At 39.3% G+C, this 22,256-nt stretch overlaps 1 long non-coding RNA gene across 1 annotated transcript; it reads right to left on the bottom strand.

Moving 5' to 3' along the window:
- Positions 1 to 14,185: 14,185 nt before the first annotated feature.
- On the bottom strand, positions 14,186 to 22,248 carry LOC143665654 (uncharacterized). Its single transcript, XR_013167141.1, has 3 exons — positions 21,921 to 22,248; positions 15,276 to 15,365; positions 14,186 to 14,698 (listed from the first exon to the last, which is right to left on the bottom strand). It is a non-coding gene; the product is annotated as an uncharacterized LOC143665654 (long non-coding RNA).
- Between the last annotated feature and the right edge of the window lie 8 nt (positions 22,249 to 22,256).

Below are 22,256 nucleotides of genomic sequence, written 5' to 3'. Positions count from 1 at the left end.
CAAGAAGTGCTGGAGACAACACTAGATCCCAGACTTTCCTATGTGTCCTTTTCAGAATATTACCATACCTTTTCCCCAGTAATTCCAGTCTGGGTCTCTGGCCTACAAAAATACTCCTAAATGTGTAAGAATCTATGTAAAAGGATATTAATTATAACATTGTTCATACTAGTGTAAACTTGGAGACCACCTAAATATCCAACCATATAAGATTATTTAAAATTGTTTTGTTATATCCACACTATGGGGCCCTAAGCAGCTATCTAAAACAATGAGATACACACACAGACACAAACACAGAGTGACATGGGAGAATAGCTAAATTATTGTTGAATGAAAGGAGCAAGTTTCAGAGCAATAAGTATAGTATGATTCATTTATAAAATTAGAAAAGTAACCTTACAGACTAATATGTCTATGCATATAAAAAGTTCTGGGAAAGCATACCACAAACTGCAAGCAACAACACCTCTCGGGTAGAGATAGATGATATTGGAGAGTAAAATGCAGGTAGACGTCAACATACATTGTTTACATTTTGCAAGGATCTCTACATAATGGATATATGTTACTTGTGTGCTCGAATAAAGCTTTTAAAGTTGAAATACTGACAATTTTTTAAAAGTTATGCTGCCTCTCAAATATTCATTGAATCCTTGTTATGTGTGTACTCAGCACTCTGACAGGGGTTAAATAATTCATAAGGAAGTTCACTTCAGGACCTAGCATCTGGTTGGAGAGAAAAGCAGAACTTAATACAAGACAGCTATAATCAACTGCTATGGGAAATAACCAATAAGTGTACCAGTCAAGTGCCTTAAAGGAAGAGACACAGAGATCAAATTCACTGTAGGAAATTTTGTACAAGGGAAGTTGCCTCAGAGTCCAAATCTCCCTATACTGGGACCTAGTATGACTGTGAGTATCACTAAAAATCCTAAATTGCTCAGTATTGGTTGGGCCAATTAACTGGAATAATCTTTCCTCTTATTATTCACTACTATTTATAGTTCACAAAGGAAGAATGTGATTGGCCAGTTTGATGCCACTAGGCATCAGCTGAAATTGGGCTACTGGAAAAAAATCGGGTGAAGCCACCGGGAGGCAATGGTATTTCTAGGCTGTCCCATATAAGGTCATTTATGCTTAGGCACCAGCCAGCAATCCTCTCTAAGCCAAGCCAAACCATTAGGGCTGGGATTTCTGAGTTAGTTGCGCAAAGAAAGCATACTCCCAGAGGCACAAAACTATCAAGAAAATAACTGATTGGCGCTGCTTCTCTTCATTGCAAACATGGACTCCTTCTACAGTTTGCTTCATACAATAGGGAAAGGTAAGGATAGCAGAGGTGAAAGAAGGCCATCGTTGTCAAGTTTAAAGAAAGTTAAGGAGAAATTAGATCTATTAGTTTGCTTTCTTGGGCAGGGCTGCTCTGTATGGTTGAGCAGGCTGTACATGCCCAGGAGCGTCTGCGGAGGGAGCGAGCAGGGCTGAAATGCAGACCGAGCGCCCTCAGCAAGCAGGATGCAAGCCTGCCGCACGTGCCCCCCCCCCCCCCCCCCCCCGCATGTGGGAGAGTTGCCCCTTTCTCCACTTAGCAGAAAGGCCCCGTGTAGACTAGCAGTGACCCCATTCTTTGGATAATGCACATTTACTGGCTTGTAAATGAGCAGATTGTATAACAGGAACTGAGGGTCACGCTGGAGGACGGAGAGGAAAGGGACCACAGAGGAAATCTTGAGCAAATGTCTCCAACTTGAGCCTGGTACAAAGTCGATATTCAATTAAATGAATAAATGGTGCCGAAGACGAGTAATGAACAAGATGGACAAAATCCCCGGGCCTATATAACAAGTTAAAGTAAGTTACAGTACCTTATGTGCTACATGATACCACTAGACAAAGGGCACAGTCAAATAAAGTTGCAGATGTGAGTACTCTGACCCGGCAATTCCACTCCTTGGGGTAGATCCTAGAGGAATGTGTGCAATTTTCATAGCAAGAGGCTTGTACAAGAATACTAGTGGCATATGTTTGTAAGAGAAAGAATAGAAAAAAAAAAAAAAATCTAGCCAAAGCAACTGCTCTCCACCCCTCAAACTAAAAAAAAATCAACAAATGTCCACTGACAGGAGAATGGATACAATGGAATTCATTCAGCAGTGAAATTTAATCATCTACAGCTACACACTTATTTGTTACTGAAAGATATTATGTCTGGAGCTTTGGCGGGTCAAGAGGGAAAAGCTCTTACATCACTGAATCACCAAACTGATGTGAATTTTCTGTTAAGTGAATAAGCTCCCATTAGTTTAGTCATTGATAGGTTTTCTTGTTATTTGCACATGTAAACATTCCTAACTGATAATAGTATTTAACTCTGAGGAGGGTGCAGAACTTATTAAGAATGGATAAATGAGGGGAACTTTCAGTGTCGATGGACACTTTTTCATTAAAGTATGTTTGTGTATTATTGTAGTAAATAAAAACAAACTTAAGTGCAGGAAGGCCAAGGAACAGAGTGATATACAACAAATCCATGGACTAGCTTCTCAACACCTCTCCACCAAACTTTTATGATGTTTCCTTAACAGGCCTGCCACCAGATTCTCCCCCAATAATCCGCCCTTCCTTTACTTTGGGTATAATCCAGCCTTCTTGATGTAACCTGTGATGCACTGCTTTGTTCGATTCTCAGTGCTCTCACGTACCACTCTCTCTCATGCTAACAGTGCTCCTGTCATACTGGCCTCATTTTAGTTTCACAAATGTTCTGCCTTCCCAGATTTTGAGTCATCATATACACTGTTTCCATTTCCTGAAATGCTTTCCTCCTCGCTCCTTTTCTCCCTAGATACAGGCTTACACTCCATTCTTTCCTCATCTTTTCTGCCCTCTCACTATCCCACAGCCCCTTCTTCACATTCTTTCTCCTTCTCATAAAGGATGGGAAGGAGGTCTTTTAGCAGAACAATATAGCCAAGGTCTACTATGAGAGGAAAGCCATATTTACAGGAATAAATCTAGGTCTTAAGATCTGTTCGTGGATTTTTTTGTAGGTCTTCACTCTCAAGCCTCTGCAGGCGTAGGCCAGTGCCACCGGAGGATCAGCAGGTCTCGAAACTGCCCTCCTAGGACTGTGCTAAGGACAAAACCCCCTGGGGACTTGATTGAATGGAGAGGATCCTGGGGATACAGGCAAGAGTGGAATAAAAGGAAAGAGAGAAGGGGTGCAAGGTCACTCAGTGGCAGAATTCTCGCCTGCCATGCAGGAGACCTGGGTTGGATTCCTGGGCCGTGCGCTTTCTAAAAACAAAACAAACAAACAAAAACAAGCAAGCAAGTAAACAAAGATAAATTCAACAAATGGTGCTGCAATAACTGGATGCTCACATGGAAAGAGAATGAAATGTGACCCCCACCATACAGCATACAAAAAAAAAAAAGAAGCAGAGAAGCAGAGGAGAGTAAAAAGGGACTCTAGCACTCATCTGATGTCGCTGAATGGAGGTTATCTCATGGAAAAAGTAAAGGACTGTTTTACACTGTCCTCTGGACACTGTGCTTATGACTGGTTAACTGAAGGACGGTTCTCTCTGGGGATGCACTGTACATGCTATTGTGTGTCTCTAGTATATTCCTAATTTGTTCCACAGTATCTTTCATCTCTATGAGATATGTTATTTTTCTATTTAATCTTCTAAATTCTTCTTTATGCTTTTCTAGTGTCTTCTTGCTACTCTTTATTTCTTGACAAATTTCCTTGAGTAGTTGTTCCATACTCTATGTCCCCTCTGGAGTTTCAATTTGGTCATTTGGCTGGGCCATTTCTGGGTGGATCTTTACATGTCTTGTGATTTTCTGTTGTATTTGGGGCATTTGATTATCTCAATGAGGTTATCTTGCAAGTTGGCTTCCTTCACTTGTCTAAACTTTTGTTTTTACTTGGGTTTTCTTTGAAGATCTCTTTTGCACTTGGTTTGTCAGTAATTCCCTGCCAAGCCAAGGGTCCGGTCTCAAGTAGGGGGTGCAATTCTACTTGGGGAATTGGCTATTAAAAGTTAGGCAGGAAAAAATGCACAGGTGGTTCAGTGGGAGGAAGTTCGCCTGTAACGCTGGAGACCCGGGTTTGACTCCTGATCCATGCACCAAAATAAATAAATAACAAAATCACCTGAGGTTCTGTTAAAAACTAGGCAGAAAAGGGTGCACAAGTGGCTCGGTGTAGAAAGCCTGCCTCTCCTGTGGGAGAGCTGGGTTTGACTCCAGGCCCACGCATCAGAAAATAAAAAGAAAAGGTGGGCGCAGCTCGCCGGCATCCTTGGCCTGCCTCTCCATCTGTGCACACCTGAGCTCCCCAGGCCTCCGTGGGTAAAGTGGAGTGGGCCCCGGAGCCCACAGGCCTCCCTTGCCCACCAGTCATCTGACTGGCTCCACTCCACGTCCCCCTCCTCGCAGGGGAGGCCTCCCCAGTCTCCACCGAAACCAGGTGCCCAGGGCGGCCTGCCTCAGCGGCGGGGAGCAGGCTCGGTGCACCAACCCAACCGGCCCCTCACAGGAACTCCGGTCACAGCCCCCAAGGGAAGACGTCCCAAGCCAGTGGCAGGAGCCAGCGGCACCTCAGGGCACAGCCCGCCCCAAGCCCTGCGCCAGTCAGCCCTGAGGACGCTCCCCCTGCCTTATCCATCCCAGTCTCTCCACTCTACCTGCAGTCCCTGTTATTTATTTATTTGTTGACTCTTTTCTTGTTGTTCTACAGACTTGGGTGACCTCAGCCACCCTACTTCATTATCTTCCTGGAAGTCCCTTATCTATACATTTTTATTCTTCCTGATTTCATGTTTGAGTTCAAATTTAGCTGCAGTTTGAAGGTGTCTCTTTATGACTTCCTTGCATCACCTATACTTCTTATCTATCATTTGTTATCTATTTTCCAGATGCTGATAAAGCATTGGATGATACTCAGATTAATTCGATGAACAATAACCATAACTCATCAGCGTGGTGTCACCGACTAAGCAATGCACTGACCCAATTTGGAGTATTCAGGCATCTCTCCCAGCCGCTTTCCCTCAGTTCCACCCATCACTTCTCCAAAACATTAAGCTGTTGCCTGAAGCATCAAACTCATCTATAAGAGGCTGGCCTCTAATGTTAATAAGTTAATTTTACTTTCAAGTGTCTACTTCTGTTATGCGTTTGGAATTTGGAAACACCTGAAGAATTCAGTAACTGTGAGAACTAAATTCTAAAAACTCCATGTAGCAAACATTTCTTATATACCTACTTTATTAATAATTAATGTTGAAGTTCAACTTAGAATTTTCTATGGTAGTAATTAAGGTGTTCAGGAGCATATTGGAGGATGAATCAGAGAATTCTTATTACTATGTAGTTCCATGCATAGTCTCAGCTTCACCTAGAAACAGAGTGGCTGGTAACTTCCTTTGGGGGTGGGTGGGCATGGTAGGGAAGGAGAACTGGCTATTAGCAGTGGAAAAGGCTAAACATAATAATACTCAGAAAAGAAGAAATAGGTATCTACGTTGAAGTTCAACCATTCTCTCTTTTTTTTTTTTTGTATGCTGTATGGCAGGTCATGTTTCATTCTTTTTCCATGTGAGTATCCTGTTATTGCAACACCATTTGTTGAATTTTTGTTTGCTGTGGCTTTTTTGCGGGGAAGTGCATGGGCCAGGAATCGAACCTGGATCTACTGCTTGGCAGGCGAGAATTCTACCATTGAACCTGCCCCACCCCCCCGCCCCAACCATCATTAATACTAAAAAATGCAATCCTCACGACAAAGAGGTATTGTTTTTATTCCTGTGTAGACAAGGAAAGTGAGTTGTGGAGGTATTAAGTAATTTGCCCAGAGATCTCAAAACTGGAATGGCATTCATGTCCAGTACATAGCTAATCTAGAGATAAAATACACAGGCAAAAAGACTTTTTATTTTTGAATGATGGCAAGACTTGAAGTTATTTTTCCTTTCTTATTTTAACCGTATTTCTATTTTCTGTAAAATAGCAGCCCCACTCCAAAGCCCTATTCTTAGATTTCTGACAGCTTGGACATCTACTCAGATGATTGGTATTTCAGTGCTTTTTTTTTTTCTTTTCAAAGTACTTACTTGTAGGTGGCAGCGTTAGCTTCAAACCCTACTTTGCATTTTTCTGGGGAAGATTAGAAAAAGCCATCTGGCTAGTATCACCCTGAAAAATTCTTCTCTGAGCAGAGCTTCCTTAAGAAGAAATTGTGCATACATCACCACAATTAATTTTAGAATGTTTTCAATACTTAAAAAAAAAGAAAAAGAAATTGTAAGGGAAGAGAGTGTGATATAAAGCTAGGAAGAATACAAATGGAAAGATTTAGAAACTGAAACCTTAAATTCTGATAACTGTGTGGTAGTTTGAAGATGTTACGTACCCCAGAAAAGGGTCATGTTCTTCTCTTTTTTTATATAATTTTTATTGTAAACAACAAACATACAAATATTCTTGACATACAAACATTCATGGCATGTTTAAAATCAATGGCTCACAATATCATCACAGTTGTGCATTCATCACCATGATCATTTTTTTTGAACATTTGCATCTCTCTAGCAAAAGAAAGAAAAAACTCATATATGCCTGTTCTGGTTTGCTAGCTGCTGGAATGCAATATACCAGAAACGGAATGGCTTTTAACAAGGGGAATTTAATGAGTTGCTAGTTTATAGTTCTAAGGCCGAGAAAATGTCCCAATTAAAACAAGTCTATAGAAATGTCCAATCAAAGGCATCCGGGGAAAGATACCTTGGTTCAAGAAGGCCGATGAAGTTCAGGGTTTCTCTCTCATCTGGAAAGGCACATGGTGAACGCAGTCAGGGCTCCTCTCTCGGCTGGACAGGCACATGGCGAATACGGTATCATCTGCTAGCTTTGTCTCCTGGCTTCCTGTTTCATGAAGCTCCCCGGGAGGCACTTTCCTTCTTCATCTCCAAAGGTCGCTGGCTGGTGGACTCTCTGCTTCGTGGTGCTGCAGCATTCTCTGCTCTCTCTGAGTCTCTCATTCTCCAAAATGTTTCCTCTTTTATAGGACTTCAGAAACTAATCAAGACCCACTCAGATGGGTGGAGACATGTCATCCCCTAATCCAGTTTAACAACCGTTCTTAACTAAATCTCATCAACCAGGGAGATGATCCCATCACAGTCCCAAATACACAGCATTGAATAGAGACTATTCTACCTTTAAGAAATGGGATCCATATTAAAACATGGCTTTTCTTAGGGGGCATACTTCCTTTCAAACCAGCACAATGCCATACTTTTCACCCCTCCTTCTCACTGACTGCTAGTATTTCCAGCTACTCAATTTATTTTAACCTTTGTTCCCCCTATTATTTATTTATTTTTTATCCATATTTTTACTCATCTGTCCTTACCCTAGATAAAAGGAGCAGCAGACACAGGCTTTTCTCAATCTCAGTCAAATTGCAAAAGCTATTTATCATTACACAATCATCTTCAAGAAACATGGCTACTGGAACACAGCTCTCCAGTTTCAGGTACTTTCCTCTAGCCACCCTAATACACCATAAACTTAAATGGGATATCTGTATAATGCATAAGAATAACCTCCAGGATAACCTCTCGACTCTGTTTGAAATCTCTCAGCCACAGACACTTTATTTTTTCTCATTTCTCTGTTCCCCTTTTGGTCGAGAAGGTTTTCTCATTTCCTTGATACCAGGTCCCATCTCATCTCGGGATTTTTGTCCCCCATTGCTAGGGAGGTTTACACCCCCGGGAGTCATGTCCCACGTAGAGGGGGGAGGGCAGCGAGTTTGCTTGCCATGTTGGCTGAGAGAGAAAGAGAGAGAGAGAGAGAAAGAAAGAAAGAAGGGCCTTGTTCTTTTAATCCATTCCTGAGGGTGCAGACCTTTTCTAATTTGTTGGATATTAGTATAGCCACTCCTGCTCTTTTCTGGTTGTTATTTGCATGAAATATCTTTTCCCAACCTTTCACTTTCAACCTATGTTTATCTTTGGGTCTAAGATGTGTTTCCTGTAGACAGCATATAGAAGGATCCTGTTTTTTAATCCATTCTGCCAATCTATGTCTTTTGATTGGGGAATTCAGTCCATTGACATTTAGTGTTATTACTGTTTGGATAATATTTTCCTCTAACATTTTGCCTTTTGTATTATATATATCATATCTGATTTTCCTTCTTTCTACACTCTTTTCCATATCTCTCTCTTCTGTCTTTTTGTATCTGACTCTAGTGCTCCCTTTAGTATTTCTTGCAGAGCTGGTCTCTTGGTCACAAATTCTTTCAGTGACTTTTTGTCTGAGAATGTTTTAATTTCTCCCTCATTTTTGAAGGATAATTTTGCTGGATATAGGAGTCTTGGTTGGCAGTTTTTCTCTTTTAGTATTTTAAATATATCATCCCACTGTCTTCTAGCTTCCATGGTTTCTGCTGAGAAATCTACACAAAGTCTTATTGGGTTTCCCTTGTATGTAATGGATTGTTTTTCTCTTACTGCTTTCAAGATCTTCTCTTTCTCTTTGACCTCTGACATTCTAACTAGTAAGTGTCTTGGAGAACGCCTATTTGGGTCTAATCTCTTTGGGGTGCGCTGCACTTCTTGGATCTGTAATTTTAGGTCTTTCATAAGAGTTGGGAAATTTTCAGTGATAATTTCTTCCATTAGTTTTTCTCCTCCTTTTCCCTTCTCTTCTCCTTCTGGGACACCCACAACACGTATATTTGTGCGGTTCATATTGTCCTTGAGTTCCCTGATACCCTGTTCAAATTTTTCCATTCTTTTCCCTATAGTTTCTGTTTCTTTTTGGAATTCAGATGTTCCATCCTCCAAATCACTAATTCTATCTTCTGTCTCTTTAAATCTATCATTGTAGCTATCCATTATTTTTTCTATGTTTGCTACTTTATCCTTCACTTCCATAAGTTCTGCGATTTGTTTTTTCAGTTTTTCTATTTCTTCTTTATGTTCAGCCCATGTCCTCTTCATGTCCTCCCTCAATTTATCGATTTCATTTTTGAAGAGGTTTTCCATTTCTGTTCGTATATTCAGCATTAGTTGTCTCAGCTCTTGTGTCTCATTTGAGCTATTGGTTTGTTCCTTTGACTGAGCCATATTCTCAATCTTTTGAGCGTGGACAGTTATCTTCTGCTGCTGGCGTCTGGGCATTTATTCAGATTTCTCTTGATGTTGGACCCAGCAAGGTTGTAATATTTTTCTGTGAAATCTCTGGGTTCTGTTTTTCTTATCCTGCCCAGTAGGTGGCGCTCGTGGCACACGTTTGTCTGCAGGTCCCACCAGTAAAAGGTGCTGTGGGACCTTAAACTTTGGAAAACTCTCGCCGTCCTGGGGGTTCGCTAGCCGAAACGGCTTGAGCCGGCCCGGGGTCCGAACGCAGGGGGGGTTGCTGGTCGCCGCAGCCAGGGAAAGAGCCCGTCCGAATTTCCTAGTCGGCCCTGGGCAACAAGCGTGGCGGGAGGGCGCCAGCGGCAGCGGCCCGCCCGAGAGAGTGCACGTTCCCCGGGAGTCACGGGTTTGGAAGGGGCCTCCCCCACCCGTCACCGTTCTCCGCGGCCTGGGGGTTTCCGATCCAATTCTCTCAGTTGGTCCGGGGGCTGCGCGTGGTGTGGGCGCCAGCCGTCTTTGTTTCAGGGGACCGCCTCTCCAATTCTCCCAGCCGGCCCGGGAAGGGGGAAGGGAGTAACTCCGGCCGCTTGCCACCCCGCCCGGTAAGGCCCGCGCGCCTCGGCGATCTCACCCGAGCTGCTTCTCTCAGCCAGCCAGCCGTTCCAGGATGGGGTACGCTGTCTTTTTTATCTCTGTTGTGGCTTTGGGCGCTTTCTGTATCGTTTCTACTCCCCTAGTAGGTGTCCTGGAGAAGAAACTAAGATCCGCACGTCTTACTAAGCCGCCATCTTCCAGGAAGTCCCCCAGACCTTTTCTAGGTGGGACCTTTTGATTAGATTATTTCAATTGAGATGTGACCACCTCATTCAAAGTATGTCTCAATCCTCCTACTGGAGTCCTTTATAAGAGGATAAAAGCCACAGAGAAGCTAAGAGATTAAGTTTAGAGAAGCTCATAGAGAAAAGCCCCAGAGAAGCCCAAAGAGGAAGCCACTGGAACCAGAAGCTTAAAGTAATGAAACCTAGTAGAGAAAGATGAGCAGACGCTGGCCATGTGCCTCCCCATGTGACAGAGACACCCTGAACGCCAGCGGCCTATCTTCTCCAGGTATCCTCCTATTGTTGCCTTAAATAGGACATTTTCACTGCCTAACAACTATAAATTGTAGGTTAATAAATCCCCATTGAAAAACCAACCCATTTTTGATATATTGTATTTTGCCAGTTTTAGCTAACCAAAACATTATGAGAATTAGCTTTCTTTGAAATAAATCCACTTTTCTTCCAGCTCTTTTGAATGAGACTCTGTTCCTTGATAACATTTTTCTAGCTCTTGTGGCTGATTAACTTTGCTTACATGGGCTTATTTAGTCTTGAACTTTGGGACCCTTTTCTAATTCTCTTCTGTTCAGGCTTTCATACATGCCGCCTGATCCCCAAAGTGGTGATATTCTTCTTGTAACTATCTGACTAAAACAGAATCTGACAAATAGTGGGTGCTCAATTAATAGTTTTTGATTGACTGAATGAGTGAATGAATGAATGAGTGAATGAAAAGCTTTCCAAGAAGGAAAGAAACAAGATCCAGAAGAGTAAGTGAAACACAACCTTACTGATCAGTTTTGTGTGGAAGTATTTGTGACATTGGCTTGATTCCTTTTCCCTACCCTAGAATTGACTGAACTTTACATAACCTTGAAAAGTTTACATCTGTATAATTTCAGGACTCAGCTTAGAAAAGTCAAGCACAAATTAAAAAAAAATGACTCTTGGTTTGTGAAGGTTAAGTTCTCCCATCAACTTGGTTAGCTTATGGTGTTTAGCTGTTTGGCCAAGCAAGCACTGGCCTGATTGTTACTCTGAGGGCATTTCCTATATCGATCTAAATCATCAGATAGTTGATTGCATCTAAGGCTGATTTCATCTGCAATCAACAAAGGAGACTGCTTTCAGCAATGACAGAAGTCTCATCCAATCATTTAAAGGCCTTGCAGGGAAAACCGATAAATTCAGCAGTCAGAAACAATAATTTCTATCTTTACTTCAACCAGCCAACTTCTCGGGAATTCATCACAATTTTCTCCTGTCAGTTCTGTTTCTCTGGAGAATCCTGGGTAATACATAGTTCAGTAAAAAAAAATTTGGAATTTTTTTCTACCTAAGTGACTCATTTAATTGCAGTTAATTGCAGTTATTCTATCCAGTTATTTGGAACCTACCACTAAGAAAAGTTCTTCATTGTCTAGTAAATTACTCTTCCTTCTGCAGGATCCTTTACTCTGAATACCTCTGAATACCATCTTACCTTGGATGGTTCTTTACAGTAATAAAAATTAAGGACTTTAATAAAAGGACCATACTATTAGTCTGGCCATATTGAACCATATGTGTCAAACATTTACTGAAGACAAAAGAGAAAGGCAAATTGAGATATTGATTTGCATTTGTTTTATTATTTTTGTCTTCATAGAATTAACCTTTTAAAAGGCAATTTCAGACCACTGGCTGAATTTTGATTTTAATTTCTTTCTTAATATGTATTTTCCAAATGTTCTCCAATAAGCCTTTGTTACTTTTATAATCATGGAAACCAATAAATTCTATTATAAAATCTACCCAATATGAGTAGCAGATTGCTATTCAAATTTATATGTTATTAAAGTGACTCTTGAGTGTGTGGTGAACCTACAGCAGTAACTTTAACTTGCAATTTCCCAGGGTTATATCCATGTGAATGAATAGAGAACTACATTCATGGGGTATTCATATAGAATTTGCAATTACCTTCTTTGTGCTGTTAATTCTTAGGCAATTTCAAAGTTAAAATTACATTCTGATGTACTTAAAATGATTTAGTACACACTAATTTATTTCATTTTCTATCTTTAATACATTCTTTATATTTAAAATGAGGAGCAAGACTCAATAGCTAATTAACATTCTCAAATGCACACAGGAATAACGCACTTTGAAAGTGTACTCATGAAATGAAGAGGATCACATTGGATAGTGAAAAGTTGAAAGTTGGGAGAGTTTTAATATGATAATCATGTAACTCTATCCATTCAAAGCCTATTTTCACCTTGGAAATACGTTTCTGGTGTCAGTCACTTCTTCCTAATTGGAAAGATATCAGTGTATCTCTATGTGGTATTACTTAAAGAAAGGAACTTTCTAGGATTTCTTTCAACCCTATACTTCTCTAGTATAGAATCTTGCTTATGAAATGGATCCCACTGATGAAATCCTATACAGTTACCTCATGATTTTTGTATCCATCATCTATGGTTCCAGGATGATTATTCAGGATCTGTCTTGCCCTGTTTTCAGAAAAGGCAGCGGCCTTTGTGTTTATGAATAAAAATAGTTATGAGCAATTATATTAGATGTATCTTCTTTTCAAAGTCTATTTTCCATTCTTCTGAAAGGAGCCAGTATAACTTAGTAGTTATACAGTTAAAAATAATAGGCTTGGAGACAAACAAACCTACATTTTTTTTTTTGGTTAGGATACTGTATTTTTAAAAATTATTATCTGACCTTGGGCAAGTTACTTTATAGCTCTGGTCCTCAATTTTGGAATTTGTAAAGTAGGGATAATAATAGAATCTCCTTTGCAAAATTTATGAGGAATAATTTCATGGCATACATAAAGTACTTAGTATTCCATTCATTCAATAAGTGTTTATTGAGCCCCAACAATGTGCCAGATACTGTATCAAGCTCCTGTCTAACTCAGGACTGTTCTCTCTTCCCTCAAATTTTCACCTAATTCCTGCTCCTTCAAATCTCAGCTTTAATAGCACTTTCTCAGGGAAAGTTTCCCTGAACTTCTGGTGTTAGTTCAGGTCCTCCAAAAAGAAAAGGTCAAGACAGAATTAGACGTGTGTGATGATTTGAATCTGTTGTGTACCCTAGAAAAGCCAAGTTCTTTAAACCTCATTCAATATTGCTGTGTGGGGAACTTTTTAATTGTTTTCATGGAGATGTGACCCACCCAGTTGTGGGTGGTAACTTTTGATTAGATGGGTTCCGTGGAGGTACACTTCCACCCATTCAAGCTGGGGTTTCTTACTGGAGCCCTTGACAACAGAACCATTTCGGAAAGAGCTTCAGAGCCCACGCAGCCAGAGACCTTTGGCGATGAAGAAGGAAAACACCCCTGGGGGCGTGTCATGAAACAAGTTGGGAGAGAAAGCTAGCAGACTTCACCATATGCTCTTCCAGGTGAGAGAGAAACCCCAAACTTCATCAGCCTTTCTTAAGTGAAGATAACCTCTTCTTGGTGCCTTAATTTAGACATTTTTGTAGCCTTGCCTTAATTTGGACATTCTCATGGCCTTAGAACTGTAAATTTGTAACTTAATAAATTCCCCTTCTTAAAAGCCATTCTGTTTCTGGTATATTGCATTCTGGCAGCTTGCATACTAAAACAACATGCAAGATATTTATTGAGGACACCCCCCCCCCCCGCCATGTAGGATAAAAGGGAGGAACCAGGACTAGCAGGGAGAGCCTCAGATTTCAATGCAGGTCTGGTAACCATGAAAGGAGAAGAAGGAAGTTTTGGGTAGAAAGAGTCTTGGGCTAAAGTGCTGGTCTAAGAAAGTTTTGACCAGGCCAATGGGTAGTCTAGAAGGCATAAATACCCACAAAGGAGTCTTGCATCCAGCGGGAATGGTCTGGCACTTGTATCCCCCACCATGCTCAGTCACTGGCTGGTTGCAGTGCAAAAGAAGTATGGCCTCACACCAAAAGTAGTGGTGGGGGATACAAGTGCCAGACCATTCCAGAGGGACAGCAGCTGGGCTCTAGTCAACTCTGCTCCCTGTCCAGGAGAGCTGAGTTGAATATTTCCACGGCCCTCACAAACTCAACAGTAGGGAAGATCTCCTGGTTATTTACGCTTATAGCAACATGCAGTCTCCCTTTACTTATCACCATTACAATGAAATTTTTGTTTTTGTATTTTTAAGGTTATTCTTTCTCTGAATTACAAGCTACATGAAGATAGGGGCTCTGTCAGTCTTTTTTTAACCAATGTATCTCCAGACGTATCTCCAGGACTTAGCTCAATTCCTGGTACATAATAGATATAAAACACAATAGTAGCCATTATTTCTATCTGCTCTTTATACTCTCTTCTATGCATTTTCACATCCAAACAATTTTATACTGCAGTATAAGCTGCATTCTTCAGCTTAATCCTATTTTCTCAGCAGCATCTTTTTTTCAAAAAAATTTTTCCTATGTAGCAAAACCTTACAAAAGTACTGAAGCTTTGAAGATGGACTTTTGAATGTACTAAAGTATACTCTGTACAAGACAAGTAGAACTCTTAGGACCTGGATATAAATTCTGTCCAATTTATTCAGTGGGTAGATTCTGATACCTTTTCTCTTCTGGGCAAGATAGATTTGCAGGCTGGTGATTGTCAGCATCTCTTTAAACAACATTTCTCCCTATCCCACCTCCTTTCCAGAAAGCAGAATTTTCAGCAAGTATAGCAAGAAGTGTCGAGGAGATGACCTGGATGTAAATTAATGAAGCAAGGATAAAGAGACCTAGAAGCTATAGAAGATTTCACATCTCAGAAGAGCTCAAGACATGATTCCTATACCAAATATAAAATTAACAATCGCAAAAATATATCATCAAAGTTCAAAGGCCCTCACTAGTTAGTCTTTGATGACTCTGTCCCAATATAGGGGTTAAGTGTGAGTGGGGCTTACCCCATGTTAGGGGAGGAGCATACAGTGCTGGAGTTAGGCCGTCTAGATTCAAAGTTTGTCTATGGCATGCATTTGTAGGACCTTGAGCAAGCTACTTGGCTTCATTGAGACTTAGTTTTCTCACCTTTCAAATGAGGATAATAACAGTACCTATCTAAGAGGGCTGTTATTAAGATTATAAGAGATAATTTATATAACATGCTTAGCAAGGTAACTGGCATATAGTAAACTCACAATAAATTTCTCTACTATCAGTTCTTGCCAGGACCATTGCAATATCCTACTCTAGCCATTTTCAAACTGTGACCCACAGACATTCCCTGGAGTCCATGAGTCAAAACTATTTTCTTAATAATCCTAAGTATTTTGTTTACCTCTTTCTTTGTGCTGACATCCACTCTGATGGCTCAAAAGCAAACCATTTCAGACCACAATGAAATACCTCTTCACACCCACGAGGACAGCTATAATAAAAAAGATAGAAGATATCAAATGTTGGCAAGTTTATTAGTCAGGGTTCTCCAGGGAAATAAAACTGCCATGGGGCAGTCTGCAAGTTGGAATCTTGATGAAGGTGAGGTTGAATTCCCCAGAAGAAGCTGCATGTCTGAAGTAGAGGTATAAATTCTTCTTTCTGACTGCTGAAATCCTCAGTTCTCCCTTTAAATCCTTCAACTGATTGGATGAGGAGATTCCTTTCATTGCTGTGTTGATTGTAGTTATAATCAGTCATAGATGCAATCAACGGACTAATGACTTAGATCCATATAGGAAATATATTCACAGTAACATTCAGGCCAGTGCTTACTTGAACAAAAGACTAGACACAATAACCTAGCCAAGATGATACCTGAAATTAGCTTTCACAACAAGGATGCAGAGAAATTGGACCCCTTATACATTGTAGGAATGCAAAATGGTGCACTATTTTGGAAAATAGTTTGGTGGTTCCTCAAAAAATTAACCATACTGTTACCATGTAGCCCAGCAATTTAACTTCAGATATTTAACCAAGAGAATTGAAGACATGTTCGCAAAGAAACTTGTACATGATGTACATAGCAGCTTTATTCATATTAGCTAAAAACTAGAAAAACTTAAATGCCCACCAACTGAGGAATGGATAAACAAAATGTGGCATAGCTATATGATGGAATATTATACATCCATAAAAAGTAGTGAAGTACTGATGCATACTACAACATAGATAAACTTTGAAATCATGCTAAGTGAAAGAAGCCAGATACAAAGGACCATATATTTTATGATTCTATTTTTATGAAATGTCCAGAATAGGCAAATCCCATAGAGACAGACAATAGATTAGGGGTTACCAGGGGCTAATGGGGAAGGGGACATGGATGGTGAGTGCAAAGGTTCTTTTGGGGGTCGATGAAAATGTTTTTGGATTAGATAGTGGTTATGTTTGCACAACCTTCTAAATACGCCAAAAGCCACTGAACTGTACAAGCTCAAAAGGTGAATTTTATGTTATCTGAATTATATATTGTGCTGGTTTGAAAGGATTTATGTACCCTAGAAAAGCCATGTTTTAACCCTAATCAATCTTGTGGAAGCAACCATTTCTTCTAATCTCTATTCAGTACTATGGGTTGGAAACTTGATTAGGGTATCTTCACAGACATGTGACTCGCCCAATCGTGGGTATTAACTTTTTTGGGGGGTGCATGGTCCAGGAATCGAACCTGGGTCTCCCGCATGAAAGGTGAGCATTCTACCACTGAACCACTCATGCACCTCGTATTAACTTTTGAATACAGGGAAATGTGGCTTTACCCATTACACATGGGTCTTGATCAGTTTACTGGAATCCTTTAAAAGAGGAAACATTTTGGAGAGTGACAGAATAATGAGAGAGCCACAAGAATGACAGGAGATCCACGAGAACAATGGGAGCGCTACGAGAACCACACAGAGTCCACCAGCCAGTGACCTTTGGAAAATGCCTCCCGGGGAGCTTCATGAAGCAAAAGGTCTGGAGAGAAAGCAAGCAGATGAAGCCATGTTCACCACGTCCCTTTCCAGTTGAGAGAGAAAGGGTGAACTCATCAGCCTTTCTTGAGTGAAGGTAACCTCTTGATGATGCCTTGGTTTGGACATTTTTATAGACATGCTTTAATTTGGAGGTTTTCACAGCCTTACAACTGTGAACTTGTAACTTATTAAATTCCCCCTTTAAAAAGCCATTCCATTTCTGGTGCATTGCATTCCGGCAGCTAGCAAACTAGAATATATACCCTTTTAAAGAAAGTAATGATGAGTAAAACTGCTGTTGCCTTAGGACAAATTAGTGTTTCTCAACTTTGGCATTATTGGCATATTTTGTAGTGTGGAGCTGCCTTGTGAATTGTGGGATGTTTAGCAGCATCTCGGCTTTCTACTCACTAGATGACAGTTGCACCCCCTGCCTAAAATGTGACAACTGAAAATGTCATCAGACATTGCAGGATCTATCCTGGGAGCAAAATCACTTCCAGTGAACACCACTGGCACAAGTCAAGAGTCTTTGGTGAAGTTAAAAAATTCAGATTTACTTAAGAATGTCCTTGGTGAAGCAGTGAAAATTAATTTTATTAAGTTTTGACTCTTCAGTACACAGTTTTTAAAAATATTCTGTATGAAAAAAATAAGGTGTTCATAATGCAATTCTGCTGGATAACAAACCATTATAATTGTTTTGAAAGAAAACATGGGATTTTTTGAGTCACAAGTTGAACTAGCTGCTTTTATCAAGGAACACCACTTTCTGAAAGATCTGACAAAAAGATCTAACAAACTGATTATTTAGATGTAGATATTCGGTAGACATTTTTTCTTCAAAAATAAATGAAGTAAAACTGACTGTTCAAGGAAAATAATTGACAATATTAGTTATCATTGATATAATTGAGTTTTCTAGAAAAAGAAAACTTTTGTATTGCCACTGTGATCTTGACAGCTTTCAATGGTTAAAGATTCCTCTGATAAGATTGGTATGATGGTAACAAATACTAATTTGCTTGGTATTGTAGGATGAAATTTCAACATTTGGAAGATTTGCGTAACTCAGTGACCCAATATTTCCAAATGACCCCTGGGAGATGTTATAAAATCATGTGTATACTAGATTTATTTGAAACGCAGGATGGACCAATAGATTTTTGTTTGTTTGTTTTTTATTTTTCTTTCTTTCTTTTTTAAACTTCACCAGCATTGTTGAGGTTTAATTGGCTTATGATATGACATAGGTTTTAACATATGAATATGCCTGTGAAATATAACAATCAAGGTTAATAAACATGAGTATTATTTCCAAAAGTTTCCTTGTACTCCTTTGCTATCTCTCCTTCCTGCAATTCTCTGCCCTCCACCCTTCCACCCTCTTCCAGGCTACGACTAATCTTTTTCTCTCTGTAGATTAGTTTGTTATTTCTGGAATTTTATGACTCATATAGTATACAGTTTCTTGTCTGATTTTTTTACTCAGTATAATTATTTTGAGATTCACCCATATTGTTGCAGTATCAGGTTAATTTATTTGTATCCTAAGTAGCATTCTATTGTATGGTTAACCATAAGTTGTTTATTCATCCATTGATGGACATTTGTTTTGTTCTAGCTTTTTACTATTACAAATAAAGTTGGCATGAACACACATATAATCTTTGTGTGGACCATACTTTTACCTGTGTAGGGTAACTACCTAGGAGTGGGATGGCTGAATTACATGCAAGAATATGCTTAGTTTTTTTAAGAAGCTTCCAAGGCGTTTCTAAAGTAGTTGTACCATTTTACACTCCCATGATTGTATGTGAGAGCCCCAGTTGCTCCACATTCTTGCCAATACTTGGTATGGTCAGTCTTTTATCATTAGAATAAGCACCAGTATTTCATTATAGTTTTAATTTGCATTTCTCTAAAGACTAGTGATGTTGAGCATCTTTTCATGTGCTTATTTGCCTTCTCTTAACACAAGAAGACAAATATTTTCTTCTAGAGGTTTTAAGTTTTCTATGTAGTTCTATGATCCATCTTGAGTTACTTTTTACATATGTTATGAGCTTGCTTTTCTTTCTTCCTTTTTTGCCTAAGGATATCCAAGGTTCCACCATTACTAGCTGGAAATTCTATCTTTCCTCACTTAATTCCCTTTGGCCTTTGTTGAAAATCAGTTGGCCATATATATAGGTCTCTTTTTGAACTCTCCATTCTATGTCATTGATTTGTTTGTTTCTCATATCCAATTCCACGCTATTTCTGGATGTATAGTAAGTCTTGAAATCGGGCAGCATAAGTCTCCAACTTTGTTCTTTTTTAAGAAAAATATTTTTATTGAGACATCTTCATGCATATATTACAGGCCATCCAAAGTATACAATCAATGGCTCACAATATCATCCACAGTTGTTTATTCATACATTTGCATCACCCCAGAAGAAATAAAAGAAAAAACTCTTACATCCCATACCTTACCTCTCCCTCTCATTGACCTCTAGTATTTCAATCTACCTATTTTTCCCCCTTATACCCCTACCCCATTATTTTTTTCTGATAAAGGGAGCATCAGACACAAGGTTTTCACAATCACACAGTTACACTGTAAAAGCTATATAGTTATACAATTGATTCTTTAAGAATTAAGGCTACTGGAAGACAGTTCAAGAGTTTCAGGTACTTCCCTCTAGCCACTCCAATACACCATAAACTAAAAAGAGATATTATATAATGCCTAAGAATAACCTTCAGGAACAATTTGGTTCTTGATCAAAGCAGTTTTGGTTATTCTAGGTCCTTTGCATTTCCATATACATTTTAGAATCATTTTATCCATTACTACAAAAATGACTGCTGGGATTTTAATTTGGGATTGCATTCAACCTACAGATCAATTTGGGCAAGTTGATATTTTTAAAATATTGTCCTCTGGCCCATTAACATAGCCTATTTTTATTTATAGCTTCTTAAATTCCTCTCAGGGCATTTTAAAATTTTAAGCATACAGATCTTACACCTCTTTTATCAAACTTATTCCTATATATTTTATATTTTGATGCTATTATAAATGATATTTTAAAATTTCAATTTCAGATTGTTCATTACTAGTGCAATAAAAATACAATTGAGTTCTATGTATTGATCTTATATCCTGTGGTCTTGCTAATCTCATTAGTTCTAATAGCTTTTTGTATATCCAGTAGGATTTTCCATATAGAAGATCATGTCATTTGTGGATAAAGACAGTTTTAGTTCTTCCTTTCCATTTTGGATGCCTTTTATTTTTTTCTTGCCTTGCTGTGCTGCCTAAAACTTCCATTAGAGTGCTGAACAAATACCACCCAATGGGTTATTTGAACAACACGAATTTACCGGCTCATGGTTTCAGAGGCTAGAAGACTTGTGTTCTCTTGGGTTGTTAGTGGTCTGGCTGGTCAGAAACTCTTGGGTTTTCTGACTTTTCCAACATGTGGTGATGTTGTCTTTTCTCTTCTGAGTTCCTTTGGCTTCCAGGTTCTGGTTCCTCCCCATGACTTTTTTTGTCTATGAGACCTCCAGTAATAGGGTTAAGATCCCCTCTGATTTGGTTGGTCACACCTTCACGAAAAATAGTATCTTCAAAAAGTTCTATTAAGATTAACAACATTTTTTTCCTCAGCGTAATCTACCTGAGAATTATAATTCATAATTCAATATACTACACTGATTTTAGTATAAAAGCATTCAGTTTTTCACCACTACGTCTGATACTTTTAATAAATTCTATCAAGTTGAGGAAGTTCCCTTCTATTTCTAAGAATGGAAACTAGATTTTGTCCAATACTTTTGCTGCATATATTGAGATGATCATATGGTTTTTCCTTTCAGTCTTATTTAGTATGGTAAATTATATTGGTTGACTTTCCAATCAGGCATTCCTGGGATAAGTTCCCATACGGTTATAATTCATTATTCTTTTAATATATTGTGGAATAGTTACAATTTTGTTGAGAACTTTTGCATCCATGTTTATATGGATATAGGTCTGTATTTTTTTTTCCTTGCAATGTCTTGAGTTTAGGTCGGTGTAATTCTGTCCTCATAGAATGAGGTGGTATTTCTTCATCCTCTTCAACTTTCCGAAGGACTTTATGTAGATATGGAATTATTTTTACAAAAATGGACATATTTTTAAAAATACACCATGTGGAGATTTCAGTATTCTGCTTTAATAAAAGAAAAAGTAGACAAAGAAATCAGTAAAGATTAGAAGAGGAACAATAATATTAACCAACTTTGTGGTGTGCTTGTTATTTATAGAACAGTCTATTTAACAACTGCAGAAAACTTACTCATTTAAATGCACACTAAACATTTACCATGGTAGACCATACTCTGGGCCCTAAAACAAGTCTTAGCACATCTACAAGGATTCAGATCATGCAAAGTATGTTTTCTGACCACGATGGAATTAAATTATAATCCAGTAACAGAAAGGTATCAGTAAAATCTTCAAAATTTGGAAACTAAATAGCACACTTACAAATAACCCCTGGGTAGAAATCAATAGGTAAATTGGAAAGTATTTTGAAATAAAAGGGAATGAAAACAACACATTAAAATACGTGGGATGCAGCTAACCCAGAACTTAAGCTCACTAAACGGCTATACCACAAACGAAGAAATTTCTCAAACCAGTGACCTTAATTTCGACGGTAAGAATCTAGGAGGAGAAAAGCAAACCAAATCCAAAGCAAGAAGAAAGCAAAAAACAGAAGCATAAAAATCAATGAACTAGAAACAGCAAGAAATAAGAAAGATAACATAAATGACCAATTTCAGGACTGAGAGGTTAAACAGACTGAAGAGCTAATAAAAGGATAATAAAGGAATATTACGTTTTACATAGATAATTTCAACCACTCAGTTATTTTCACAAGCTACCAAAGCTCACTCAAGAAGAAATAAAAATAAATATTTGTGTTAGTCATTATTATGACCAGGGTGCTGTGTCCGGGCTTTAGAAGTCTTATTTACGTATTTACATTTTCGTCTGCAAGCAGTTCTCAGTTGCGTGGAGGCAGCGCAGCAAACAGCGTAACGCTGATCGGGAGAAGAGCGAGGGAACAGAGTCCAGAAAAGCATCTCTGTGGAGGAGTCAGCGAGCTGTGACAGGAAGGGCCACTTTAAAAAAACGTGAACTTGTGCAAGAGGGCCCAACTGCAGCCCTCACACGACTGCCTGCCCCTCCCATCTCGGGGCTTTTGACCCCTTCCCACCGGCGCCGGCTGGGATGACATCCGTCCCGCGAAGACCGCAGCCGTATCCTGCGCCTGCGCCCTCCCGCACGGAGCTGGCAGGAGGGAGCGAGGGAAGCCGCC

This window comes from Tamandua tetradactyla, chromosome 21 (genome assembly GCF_023851605.1).
Source record: "Tamandua tetradactyla isolate mTamTet1 chromosome 21, mTamTet1.pri, whole genome shotgun sequence".
Classification (NCBI taxonomy): domain Eukaryota; kingdom Metazoa; phylum Chordata; class Mammalia; order Pilosa; family Myrmecophagidae; genus Tamandua; species Tamandua tetradactyla.
The sequence above is the reverse complement of the archived record's forward strand: the minus strand, read 5'-3'. Positions and strand labels throughout refer to the sequence as shown.